We start from the raw sequence: 13,795 nt of genomic DNA, 5'->3' as shown, positions 1-13,795 counted from the left end.
ATTTCTTTGTAAGAGAGTGATTGGCTGTGCTGACTGATAATATGGTTTTTATATTTCTCATCTTTTATAAAAGTTTAGAAAATAAAACTTTCTCAGGCAGCAGCATGCAACAAAATGAAATATGATTAGCAGTTATCACAGAACACCTAGGTAGACAGCAGAACATTTTTTTTCCAATAAAATAACAGAATTAAAAAAGTCAATTTTCCACCCCAATTTTCCATCCCAGTTCTTCATTAAAGATGATCTCTAGTCCTTTCAAGAAACTTCTGAAGCAATGAAAATTTTACAGATGTATTAATACCTGGAGAAAAAAAAAAAGTTTTTTTAAAAATTCAGTCTAAAAAACAAAACATGGGTCTGGTAAATAAATAGCTGTTAAATAACAGCTATACCAGGCATTTGGTGGATGAATTCCTTTTTGACATATCTAACTTAAATTAAGAATATGAGATCTTAGTCCCTGTAAAATTAATCTACAGCCACTTTTTTTTTTTTTTTTTTTTTTTTTTTTTTTTTTTTTTTTTTTGTGGTTTGATTAAAACCATTATGATAAAAGTTTGCCAATAAATTTACTGCCCAAAGGCTGGTTATACAGTACACAGGCTGTTATTGCAAATGCTCCTCTGAAGCAGGTGTGAGTCCATCATCTGTGGCCAAATTCCTATGGGGTAGGCAGGACAGATAGGGAATTCATGAAAACTCTTGGATTTGTCTCTGTTATCATCTGTGATTAATTGGGTGATGCCATCAGTGCCAAAGCCCAGTAACTGGGAAGAAGGTTGTGAGACGAGGAGAGCATTTGTGTGCTCTCAGTGCCTAAATGGAGTGAAACACTCCCTACCTGTCCAACTACATATTATTTTTCCGACTACCTGTCATCTAATTTTCTACTTTCATTGTTATGTCAATAGCATATTTCAAGAAGAGTATAACAAAACAAAACAAGACAAAAATATAGGACACTATATCAGCAAAAAACATTAAGGTGAAAGTTAGAAGTAGACGTAAGGTCAAGGGGACAATATCTTCTTCAGATGGGTTTGTTAACAGATAAAATTCTACATGAAGCTACACCTCTGAGCTCTGATCCCACAGTATGAAGTATTTTAGTGGCAGTGTGGCCTTAAGGACTCTCTGCTCCTCAATTTCCTCTCCCATAGTGCAATAATAAGTATTAAGAATAATTTGAAGGGGAAAAACGCTCTTTTTGGCTCACAAAATTTCACTGGATTTATGTCTGCAATGCTGAAAAGGAAGCAAAAATTATGATAGGAAACCAGAGAAGAGGCAGAAAAGGAGAGGAATGTATGGACAGACCTATGGACAGACCTTACTCAAGCTCTGTCCTTTCTGCCATGGAGTGAAAACCTCAAATGTCTCTGACAACAGTATTGGCATTAATACCTGAAATCAGAGAAAAGACGTATTTTAAAAATGTTAGCTAAATTGAATTCACCTATATCTATGTGAATCTAACAGAAACACTTTAACACCTTTAAAATATTTTTGCTTAAATATATTTCAAACTCAATACACAGCATAGAAGGGTTCTCTTTCTCAAGATTAGGTGCCTTAATAGAAGCAGTTTTAAATCACCTGTAATTCAGCAGATGGAATACCTTGTGTAGCTTTCAGAGGGCTTGAATTTATTGTCAACTCTTTGGATTAAAATCTACAAAGCACAGTAAACCACTGGGAAATATTGTTAGCATTTTACCTCTGGGGTAACACAGTTCAGCTGTTCATCCTCTATGAAACAAAGGCAAATAAAAATGTGTTTTCTCGTGGTTCCCCCTATGTTTGAAAGACTTGAAACAATTAAACTGAGGTCTCAGAGACACTATTACTCCTGTGATTATTGTTTCAACCCAGTTCTTTGTAAATCTTAAAATATAGTTCAGTTAAATATACTTTAATTGACTTCCATACAACAGAAGAAGTATGGCTGATACCAAAAAAGTACTCGTATTGATGTGTATTCTTTAAGAGAATTTGTTTATTTCCAAACCCACATATTTATATAAAGGCTATGAACAGATGAACTCACTACTCATAGAAAAAAACCCCACAGATTAATTGCTCTGCAAAACATGACAATAAACATGTGAAAGTAGGATTCCTAACGTTGCGCTCCTAAATCCAGATAAATGGTCTGGTTTGCAACAGAAGGTTGGGTTGCTAAATAGTCTTTCATTTTCTAATCATGGGCTGAATTTATTTCTGAAGTTTAGTGTGAACAGTTTAGCTTGGTTTTTATATTTTTTAAAATTTTTTTCCAAGTTGATGACCATTTTTTTTCCATTTGCCTCAAAAGCCTCATGAAGAAGAAACTTGTCCTTACAGTTGGTCTGCTCTCACAATAAAAATATCATGTCTGGATTAATTTTAAAGGCCTTGAACTGTACAAGTAGGATCTGAAAATCAAGAGAAAATTAAATACAACCTTCATGCCAGATTTCAGCATCTTGTTGCCACTCATAGCATGGACATTATTAGAGATTTTGCTACAAGTAGGATAGTTTTGGTAAGCCTAATGAAGTTGCCTACATTTTCTAGTACATTGTAGTAAACTGCAGATTCTTATTAGAATCATAGAATCAAATAGATTGGGAAACACCTGGCCTAGGGTGACTTTCTGATGCTTGTATCCCCAGTGGTCTGTTCTGCTTATACTGGATATTGAGTTCTGTGCTTTTAAAACTAAATCTGAAAGTGAGCAGGGGGAGAAGGATAAGCGGTGGAATGTCTGAGGCAGCTGAATTCAAAAACGTGGGGAGAAGAGCTTCAGTTTTATCTCTCATGGACTGTGTTGTCTGCAGCAGGGACAGCGGGAGAGAGCTCTCCTTTGCTTTTTAGTTAGTTTTTTTCTTAGCTGAGGCAGAGAAGTTCCCCAGACTGTGACTTTTCTTTATCTTGGAACTGATCAGCCTGCTCTGGACTGAAAACCCAGAACACTGAGAGCTCACACCTGTGACCCACCAGGGCCCAGGACAGCATTTTCCAGTGCTGGAAGGACTGACAAAGGACTGAGTGAGCCGAGCTACACCCCACAACAAGGACTTTCTGAACTTGCCATCTCTTCACAACAGAGAGAGGTTTTATTGTTTAATATTATTCATTTTCTCATGTGAATACCTTGCTTGTTAAATAAACATTTTTTTCCACTTTTCTCTAAAGAAATCTTTTCCTGAGCCAGTTGGAGGAGGGGCCACTTGAATTTGCTTTCTAGAGGGGACCCCTTCAGAGATTTCCTCCCTATACATTCCCTGAAATCAGAACAAACACCTTAATGACCATTGAGTTCAACCATTAACCCAACACTACCAAGTCCAACACTAAACCATGTCCCTAAGAACCAGATCTACACATCTTTTAAATACCTCTAGGCATGATGACTCCACAACTTTCCTGGGCAACCTGTTCCAATGCTTGACAAACCTTTTGGTGAATTGGAGGACAGTAGCATGCAGCTGTAGAATTCAGGCTCTGGTTTCACAGAACTTTTTGTACATTATGAATTTTCAACATTGAAAAAAATATTATTACCTCTAAATAGGTAAATAGGCTTCCTCTGTGCTTTAGGTCAAATTTCAGTTAAGGTACTGATGATTTTCAAGGCAGATAGCCATGAAATATACTCACTTACTGGCAAATATCAAGTACTAGATAACCCACTCCTCTTTTGTGGGTTTCTAGCCCTCATCCAGAAGCAAGATGAGTGTCAGCACCACTGCTTACTGATAAAGGCTGGTCTAGGCTCAAGAGATGTACAAGCATTCTCTTCAATTGTTCTTGGTGATCATATTGTAAGGAATTCAGATCAATTCAAGGGAAATAAAAAAGACTGAAGAGTAGGGTTATGCAGCGGTAAGATAAAAAGAGGTTGTCTGATTAAAAAACCAAATCAAAATCCTGTCAATCCTGTCTCGTCTAAGAAATAGCATAAATAGTGAATCAGTGTTCATTATTTGTGAAAAAAAAGACCTATGCATTAGACCAAGGGCATGTTTTGCTTTGTACACAGTGAAATAGAGAGGTCAGAATACAGGGAGTTCGGAAGATGTGGGGAACTCTGCAGTGACAACAGGCAGAGAACAAGGAGTGCCCTGACAGAGAAGATTATTGTTTGCTTCCTTGTCTGCTAAAAATGAGCTTCTGAAACAAAACATGAGGTGTCTGAAAACATGATGCCAACGTGATCTAAGTAGAATGTCAAATTCAGGAGATGTGGAGAAAAAGTCTCACGAGATAACATACTTCAAGTGCTTGAGAACTTTTCTTTTTGGGTTTGGAATTGTCATAAAAAGCTCCACAGAAGAGTGTAAAGTAAAACAGGTTTCTGAAATGTATTGTATCTTCCCTTGCTTCATGCAAAAGACCACCAGCTGTGGGTTTCTGGTCTCCTAAGGAGCTGTGACAAATCTCACTTTAGGGGAAATTTCTTTTCTAATTCCAAGAAAGAGAATCATTAAAAGTATTGCCTGGCTATACAGGCCCCTTAAGAGTAGACCAGACAGACTGTTGATTTTACAACTTCAGTTCCAGGTCAGATGACTGGGTTTGAAAAGGATGATTAAAGAGCCACACTCCACCATTTGCAGATCTAAGAGGAATGACTCCCAGAAACAACACCTAAAGGGCCACATAGGGCAAGGCTAGTATAGGTTGGTTTAGGGTCCTAGTAGATGACTGTACTCCAGGTTCATCCCACATTCTGACTGCATATTTCAGCATCTATTTCACAGAATATGGAATAGGTTGACTTGGAAAGGATATTTTAAAAGTTATCTAGTCCAACCTCCCTGCAATGAGCGTGGCTTATGCTTTTAATCCAAAGACCACTTAATGAAAAATCCATGGGAACAGGGACGAGGAAGCAGTCCCAGGAGAGTTCCTTTCACATTAGACAGCGAGAAACAGGCCCCTGCTTACTTTTCTAGCTCTGTATCTCCATGAATCTTGCATTTCTGATGGCAGATTGGTCTAGACTTTTTTTTTTTTTTGCTAACATCCCCTGTAGGTTTCCAATGTGATCTTAAATGAAGTTGAAAGAGAGAATCAGGACTACCTTTTAAATGTCCTGTGACTTTCTTGCCCATTATCTGGAGTAAAGTTAAGCCAATTTATTGCTACATAAAGATAAGAATTTTATTTTTTTCTCTTAGCTGTGCTTTATTTCCAGCTCCAATCATCACATAGTACATACTCAGAACAAATTTAACTGACGCCCTGCATGTACACAGTATCTTGCTCTGAGATGTTGTTGAAATTGAGCTTTTATCTGTCAGTTTTCATCTATTATTTGGTAGTTAGGAGAGACATATGCAGAATTTCTTGTATAAATTATTGATTTTTTATTGGGTGAGTCTCATAACTGCATGTTGGAGATATTAAATAGGCTAGAGTTATCCTGCTGACTATCCTCAGCAGATGTGCAGTCTCATAACAGGTATATTTGGATTTTGACACACAGCTTGAGCCAAATTTGTTGTTCTTTCATGGGGTTTAATAACTATTATTTAGTTTGTAAAATGACCAGACTCTCCCATAGTGTGTTGAAGTTGGGGGCCCTTCTCTCTGAAATTAAACAGACATAAAATCTAAAATCAGAGAGATTTTTGGGCCTGGAAGGAATTGCTATTTCATCAAGACTGTTTACAAGGAAGAACAGGAAAACAAAACTCTTGCTTTTCAATTTTCCTTTTCTATCCCAAACCCTCATTACCTACAGAGCAATACTGCTTAAGCTTCTTAGCTCAGAGAGTTTCCAGTGTGGTTTTGATGGATCTGGCATAAAGTATTCTGTATCTTACTCCCTGACCATGCTTGGAAAAGGTAGGTGAATACTTTGTAAACTGAGAAGCCAGGAAGAATGGTATTACAGAATCCTTCTGTGATTTCCTGGCACCATGTGAATGTGATGAAAACAGGTTTTGCACCTAAGAGGTTCATTGAAATTGGTGCCATGCACAAAAGCAACCCCATATAGACCTTGTGAGGATGCTTGAACCTGCAAATATGGCTGTGTGTCTTCTGGCTGACAGACAGAGCTGTTTTTAAGCCAGATCAAATCTGAAAGCTCCTTAAGTGAGATGTGGCATGTCTATTTCAGCACAGACAGGCCCTAAAGGAAAATGTGCTGAACTCGAAAGAGTATATAAAATGTGGAAGCAAGAGAAGACTAGAGTTCTTGGGTTCAATGCTCTCTAGTCTGATTTAACTAAACCATCAGTAGAGTCAATTTAACACCTCAAGGACCAGCCATTCTGAAGATTCAACATATTCCTGTCCAGTATGACCATTTTATTCCCTTGATATTTCTAATACAAATGTTTTCATGAGGTCTGCTAGTGTACTTTTTTTTTTTATTTTTTTTGGTGTCTTTTAGAATGGGACAGTTCAGGTACTAGAGTTGTGCTGTGTCATATGAAAATGAATGATAGACTATTCCTATGAAGTAAAAGAGTTTAATTTGATCTGGAAATCAGATGATTAAGGTGGTTGCTCCAGTCATAACATGACCAGATGTATGTCCTTATCAACACTTCTTTGACATGTCTTGTATTTTATTATTTTTTTTATTTTTTCTTTGTAAATACAGACATGGCTCCTTGTCATCCCAGTGAGGAATTGAAATGAATTTTGAAACTTTTAAAATTATCAGGAAATGAAAGTCTTGATTTTGGCCTCCTCTTTTCTTCCAGTCTCTGTGGGAAAGCTATACCTATCTTTTCCTATTAATAACGACATCAATACAACAAGAAGTCTAGAGAACTGTATTCTAATTCAAGCTGATATTCTGGCATATATATTTTCTATTCTGCATATATTTTATGTCTCTTCCAAGTCATAGGGGACCAAGATTAGTTCTGGGGAAAAGGTAATAAAAAGCTTATAGGCTGACTGAACAGTCCTTGAACAAAGATGTCAGGAGAGAGAGAAAACAGAGAAAATGTTTTCCTGGACATTTATACAACTACACAATACTGAAAGGAGTAATTTCATGATGTTAGGTGGGTTTATATGAATTCTAGTCCCAGCAAAGATTAAAAAAGGCTAACACTGCTCTAAAGTATATTCTCTTAATTAAATGTGCATTTAAAGATAGACAAGTTTCAATCCTATTTCATATTATGGTTACTTTGAACTTTCAGGCCAGGCTACGAGGAAAAAAGTGACTACTTGAATTCCAAAGGTCTCCTTAAAAAATGCTCCTTTGGGATGCACACTTGAACTAGGGGAGAACACTTTATGAAAATAAGACAAAAAGTTGCACTTTCACCACAAAGAGAAGCTTCTCCCGACCTGCTCTTTGTGCTGAATAACTTCATGGGATCTACTGTTGCCAGGTTTTGCTCACATGCTTATGAAATGAATGTGTTTTGTGTTGCATTAATATTTTAAGCTAACATTTGCTCCGCTGCAAGAGCCATGCAGTCAGTGTTACTTTCTTGTAGCCTAACCTCAGGCTGCCTATCCAATAATACTATAGATCTCTATTTTTTTTCCTAACTGAAATTCACAGGGTGGAATTTTGGGAGCCATAATAGACTGTACAGTAACTCTCTGGTCTTTTGCTTAGAGGGAACACTATGTAAAAGTTTTATAGCTGGAACCTGTCATTATTGAGAAGGGAAACTTTCTCTTATGCATGAGCAGTGATTTTGAAATTACATGATTTCTGTGAGATGTATTTGATCTTTGTGTGTGTCTACTAAAACTGCAGCATTTTATCCAGGCTTAAAGAAATAATTCTGACCTATTTTTTTCTCAACCTGTGAAATTTTCTTCATTGAACTTGGAATAAAAGCTTTATGATAGTTAAGAACAAAGTTTGAAGCTGAAACATCCTTATGCCTGGACCTTATCAACTCTAATGTATGAAGGGGAAAAAATCAAATTCCAGTTGTCTAACAGATTTTGGGGGAAAAAAAGGAGGAGAGCTACTGTGGATAGGAAACTTCTTAAATATTTTCACATATAGTTAGCTAAGTAATAGAAAATAATAATAGTAGCAAATTTGTTAATAAAGAGTAAAATGCCATCATATTCTCCAGGAGTTGGATTGCAGCTCCCAATTACCTTTGCAGATACAATTATATCTCTAATCTGTGGTTGTCTCTGAGTACTTTGTCACCATCACGGAGTGGTATTCTGTTTTCTTGTATGTGCTATAATCAGACAAAAGGGTCTTATCAGTTGTAGGACTTGTAAAAGAAACAGTATTAACAGCTAGGTAAAGTTCACAGCAAAGCTGGGCTTACACATATAATTCCAGGGTACACTTAACATTTGGGGCTCTTCAAAGAAGAAAATCACTTTTTCAATAAAAGGACAAGTGACTCAACAGGACTAAGATTATAATTTTTACTTTTAACAGTGAATAAGAAAAGAGAAAAGGAACAAAAAAGAAGCATTCTTCTGAACCACCACAGCTTGCGTACGTGAGCATGTCATGATTCAAAAGACCCTTTCTTTTTACTGTTTGGCAGAAGTGCTGTGGAAACATATGATCTTTTACATACTCACATGGAGAAAGATGAGTTCCTGCAAACAAAACAAAGGCATTCTCAATGAAATTAAAAGGAGAGACTGTCAGTTCTGAGAAATCCCTGTCCAATGTTTGCTCATCTGGAAAAAATCTAGACATCGTTTGGTTTTTTTTTAATTAATAGCATTTCTTTAATATATATTAGACAAATTAATATTTTTCATGTTATAGGAGAAGGCAGTTGTTACTTAAGATTTAGTTCTATTTTATTGCAGAAAGTGAAACAGGCCAAATGGGACTCTGGGACCACCGCACAACATTTTCCATGAAAGTTCATCTGAATTTTTTAATAAAATCATGTTAGAGATATCTGTTAGCCCTTTTGTTTTTCCTGTCACTTGTGTGGTCAAATGTGACCCTGGCATAAGTCCAGTTAATTTAAAGGTGTTCCATTAGGATGGAGTGGTTTGCTTTTAGTTAATTTTGGGTTGATTAAAGAGGGAAGAGACAAAGGACTGACCACTCAGTGTTAAATTTCCTAAATTACAGTCGAGTTCAAGACTTGTTGTGATCATAAATTATTCAGATACACCATTCCTTCTTTCCGATTCAACTACTTTCTGGTTTAGTTAATCTTAGAAATTTTTTCTTTTAGAAAGAGTGAGTGTAGTTTCTTCAATATCCGTTCATTATATAGAAAGGATGTACCTACTCTTAAGATATTGACAGAAGTGGGCCCCAAAAAGAACTGATTTCTGTGCTAATGTCTCTGAATCTCTCATCAGAGGACACTGAGTCAACAATTTTACTGGGTCCCTTTATCTCTGAACAGATTTACTACATATTAACTTTGTTTCATTCTGCTTGAATAAATAGGTCCCTTCTCTCTCACTGAGATCTCAATTACTAATCTGTAATTGAGCACCTCTAACTCCTACATCAGCCTTGAAGGAAACCTCTGATACAATGGTATATCTCATATATTACTGTACTATGGGTTGTGAGCCCTGCTATTGAAGCTATTAGTTCTGAAAATGAGTCATTTTTTTCTTAATTTATGTTAAGTCTTTGAAGTTTGTCATGTTCAGTGACACCAGACAACCTCATAGTTAGTATTTCACATGGGCAGAAACATGGAAAAAATATATGTATACATTTTCTGCAGCTTCATCAGTTCACAACAGTAAGTGCATTTAAGGAAGTTAAGTTTGTGTATTTAAAGTTATAAAGCAAACATCCCAAAACAGGCATCACAAGTGATCACATGAACAGGTTTCTCTCCTAAATTTAGATTTCATGTTCATTTAAGCAAATTTCAGAAACATCAAATGAGTTAGCAAGATTCACTAAAATTCAATGCCAAGGGACTTCCTGTGGAAAAGGCAAATGCATATCTAGTACAGAGGTGTCTTACTAGTCCATGCTGGTTTGGATACCAGATGGAATTAAGTCTGAGTGACAGTCTGTCCATTCATTCAACTTTTGAACTTCCAGGAATCCTATGTTTTATTTAACTTACCAATTTAAAATATAGGACTACAACAAAAACAAGCAAGACAGTCTATCTCTTGTGGGGCAAGATTTGGTCCTACAAAGAAAATGACTGAAAAACACTTACCCAAATGTATAATATCATGAAGTAAATCTGTTCCGTTATTTTCCTTTCAGTCAAATTGTTTAGATTCTGGGATACACAAAATACCTTCACCTCTACAAAGTCCCTAAAAAAACCTAACATGATCTAAAGCTGTGATTCATGCATAGATTTTCCAGACTTTGTTTCAACATCCACTTCTCCCTCTGTCCCATGTTTCTGGGAGAGGAAATCACATGCTCCAATTTTACTTTCACTGCACAAAGGAGTGGAGAAGGGCCAAAACTGAGGTTCTTTCATTGACATTCTTGTTTGAATCAATTTGGATTTTACATCTGAAGGTTGGAATTTTGTGGCTAGTTTTGATATTGGCTCATTTCAGTTGCTCTTCCCCAACAGTTAGCTGCTCAATAGCTTGCTGAGGATCTGGAACCACAGCTGAGGTTAAAAAGCTTTTGTCTCTTCCTGCTACACACATGCTCTCATCCACGCATGTGAGCATGTCTTGAAAACCAAATGCATTATTTGCAGCGTGCCAAAAAGAATCGATGCTTGGCAAGTTTCAGCATCCTTTTTTTTTTTTCATACCTGATCCTGGCATGCTTAAAACCCTGGAAAGTTGTAATTTACATTCCGCATAGGAGTCCTGGATGACTGAGCAGCCAAGCCGTACAACAGGATATCCAGCTATTGAGTGCTGCTGTCACAGGTGGCCAGCAGTGCAGCTGCAAAGAGCTTCCTGCCAGGAGGGCAGAGTGGGTCCACAGGAAGAAATGTTCCTTTCCTCTTCCAATCTGTTTTCAACTATAAAGGAAGACCCAGGCTCACACTCCTACAGTGGATGTGCCTACGCAGCGTTTTTGAGCCAGAGCAGAATCTCAGCTAACTTTTCTAGTATTAACTGCCCAAACTGCAGCAGACCATTCACAGGGTTTCAAACAGTGGGGACTCTTACCTTTAACACAGAGGAGAAACATTTCATTTTGATTCTATTACTGCTGTGCATAGTCATATCATCGTTTTATAGCTCACTTAGGAGCAGTCAGTGATGTGCAAAAACAGGACAACAAAAGAGAAATTACCTTCCTCTGGAGATACCACAAGTAGGCAATTCATATGTTTCCTCTTTTGTCCCACAATCAGCCATAAGAACACTTAAAAGAGCAAAATTGCTTCCAATCAACCTTGGATTTTTACTATAAAAAAGGAAGAAGGAAGATGATTTCTGTCTGTGAATTTTACAGGCTAATGCTTCAAATCCTGCACAATAAAATCCTGGTTAGGTAAAGGCAATGAAAAAGGAAGAGGGTGTTTGTTTATAGCAGTTTTAAGCGAAAACATGCATAAAAAAGTTCACTGTGTTCTGAGGAAACCTGAGCTTCTTCCCAAGAAGCTCTTGTTCTGGAAAAACACCAAAAACAGAGATTGTGTAAGGAAGGGCAGGTTTCTGAATACTGTTAGTGAGGTTAAACTTTTATTGAGACTAAAGGAGAACAGACAGTTAAACAAATGTCAAGTAAGAAGCTGAAACATTTTCAGTGAATATTTATATGGCTCATCCATCTAAAATGAGAACTGTAAATTTCTTCAGAATTGGGACATTGATGCCAGTCTGAAAGGCCAAGGAGGTCACAAAAAAAGTTTGACTGTTGTCAAGAGATTTCCTAGCTCCCATCCTACAAGCTCATGTGCTGCTCAAGGCAAGTACTCTTTCTTATCCCTGAGAGGTCCTGTAGTCTCCTGCACTCATAAGTGCCTACTGTGTTTCAGACTAAACTTCAATTTTTGGTCTGTAGATCTGGGACTCTTAAACTTATGCTGCGAAAAAATTTTGCATTCCAAAAGGTGAATTATCTATACCTCAGAATAGCTCATATTAATCTGCCAGGGTACTTGGAAAAGTGACACACAGTCATTATTTCTAAAAAGGCTGTAATTAAGACCAGTTATTCCAAGAGACCATCTGGGAACACGAAAAGTGTCTTAATGGACTTACTGAGCACAATCAATTTCTTTCGTGATTAAAAGGTTCCCTTCTCAGCATTTATCACATTCATCATTGGAAAATTCAAAAATATGCCTCCTGGTGAGGGCAGATTCCTAAAGCACTCAAGGAACTGAAAATGACACAACCTGGATGGTCCCACCCTAATATACTGGAAAAATGTATGTTTAAAAAGCGGATTTAAATAAATAAATTGCCAAATATTTCAACTTGGTTCCTCTGAAAATTGTGTTTTTTAAAGGTGGATTGCAAGAACCCAAGTGTAAGATGAATTATACTATGCAATTTACTGTGTAAACACTATTGATAGCAGAGGAATTACTTTTCAATTGATATTAATGTACCTGAGAGAAATATCTAAACCTTAGATGTCTAGCATATGGTAAAAGTGGCTATTGATACGATGCATAGGAATTCCTAAATTCTTCAGTGCTCTCTCTAGTGCAGTTTTAGAGAAAAGTGTTCCCTAATGATGATTATTAACTTGAAACTCCTTTACAGTAATCTCCCACTTTCTCTGAGAAATAAGTAAAGTTACTGACTTTCCCTTTGATTCAATAGTTACTAAGTACTTTCCAGCTAGTTTTATCTCGTCATATACAAATTAGCACTCCAAGTCTAAGAGTTATCTGTTCTTTTTCTCGTCTTCATATCTTAGATGTCAGACAAGTAGATGAAGAAAACAGGGTAGTACGATGAAATTTCATGTCTTAAAAGCAGTTGGATTCTAGCTGACCTTTTTTAGCACTGGAAATCCATGCAAACTTCAAAATACAATGAAACTCAGTTCGGCAAATTAATGTTGAAATTGTGAGACAGAGCCTGCCTGTAAAGACCCAGGCAGGGAGCAGGTCTGAGGCTATTCACTGAGTTAGCACTCAGTTCAGCCTAACACTAAAGCATGTACTTCAATCCCACTGACATCAGATGGACATTACATTGGGTCTAAAGTACTCTTCAGAGATGGAAAATATTCCTCCAAAATGAATCACAATTATCAGGTTAGATATTCATTATCCACTTTGATTTAACTACGAAGTTGTTGAAATTGGTGGGTCCACAGTACCTGTCTGGTTTTCAGATTTGCAACCTTGCAGTTTCCTTAGTGATGTAAAATGACAATGAACAGCCAGGCAACACCTGAGTGTCTGGTATGGCCAGTTTTGTCCTCATTGTTGTTTCTTTATGACCAAAGACAGATTTTAAGAACAGCTAGATTTACAATCGGCCTTCCGTAGACATTGAATTATATTTTTATATTGGGAAAAGAAGGCATCTACTTCACAGTGTTCTTTATTCTTTTATCTTTTCCTTTTACTTTTTTTTTTTCTTATAGAAACCAAAAGTATTTTAGTAGGAGAACAGATATTTCTTCTCAATAAGGAAAATAACGAAGAAGAATGATAAAGATGTTTTCTTTTATGTGAAAAATTGGTAATGGTTATATGCTTAGTCAAGGTGCATCAAGCACCCTAGAGCATGATAAACACAAATGTATGCAACCTAGTTCACCATTCTGTGACTCTTAACCATCACATAAATTGTCTAGAGAAATAGGTTTCACAGATATCCAACATATTCCATATTGAAACACGGGATCAACAAACACATGAAACATTGCAAGTCTAGTATCTTAAAGCTTCCCAAATTTTATAAGTCAAATGAATTTACTCCATAAATATTATTAAATGATTCTACTATA

The sequence above is a fragment of the Zosterops lateralis genome (genome assembly GCF_965231275.1).
Source record: "Zosterops lateralis genome assembly, chromosome: 3".
Classification (NCBI taxonomy): domain Eukaryota; kingdom Metazoa; phylum Chordata; class Aves; order Passeriformes; family Zosteropidae; genus Zosterops; species Zosterops lateralis.
Note: the sequence above shows the minus strand (reverse complement) of the source record.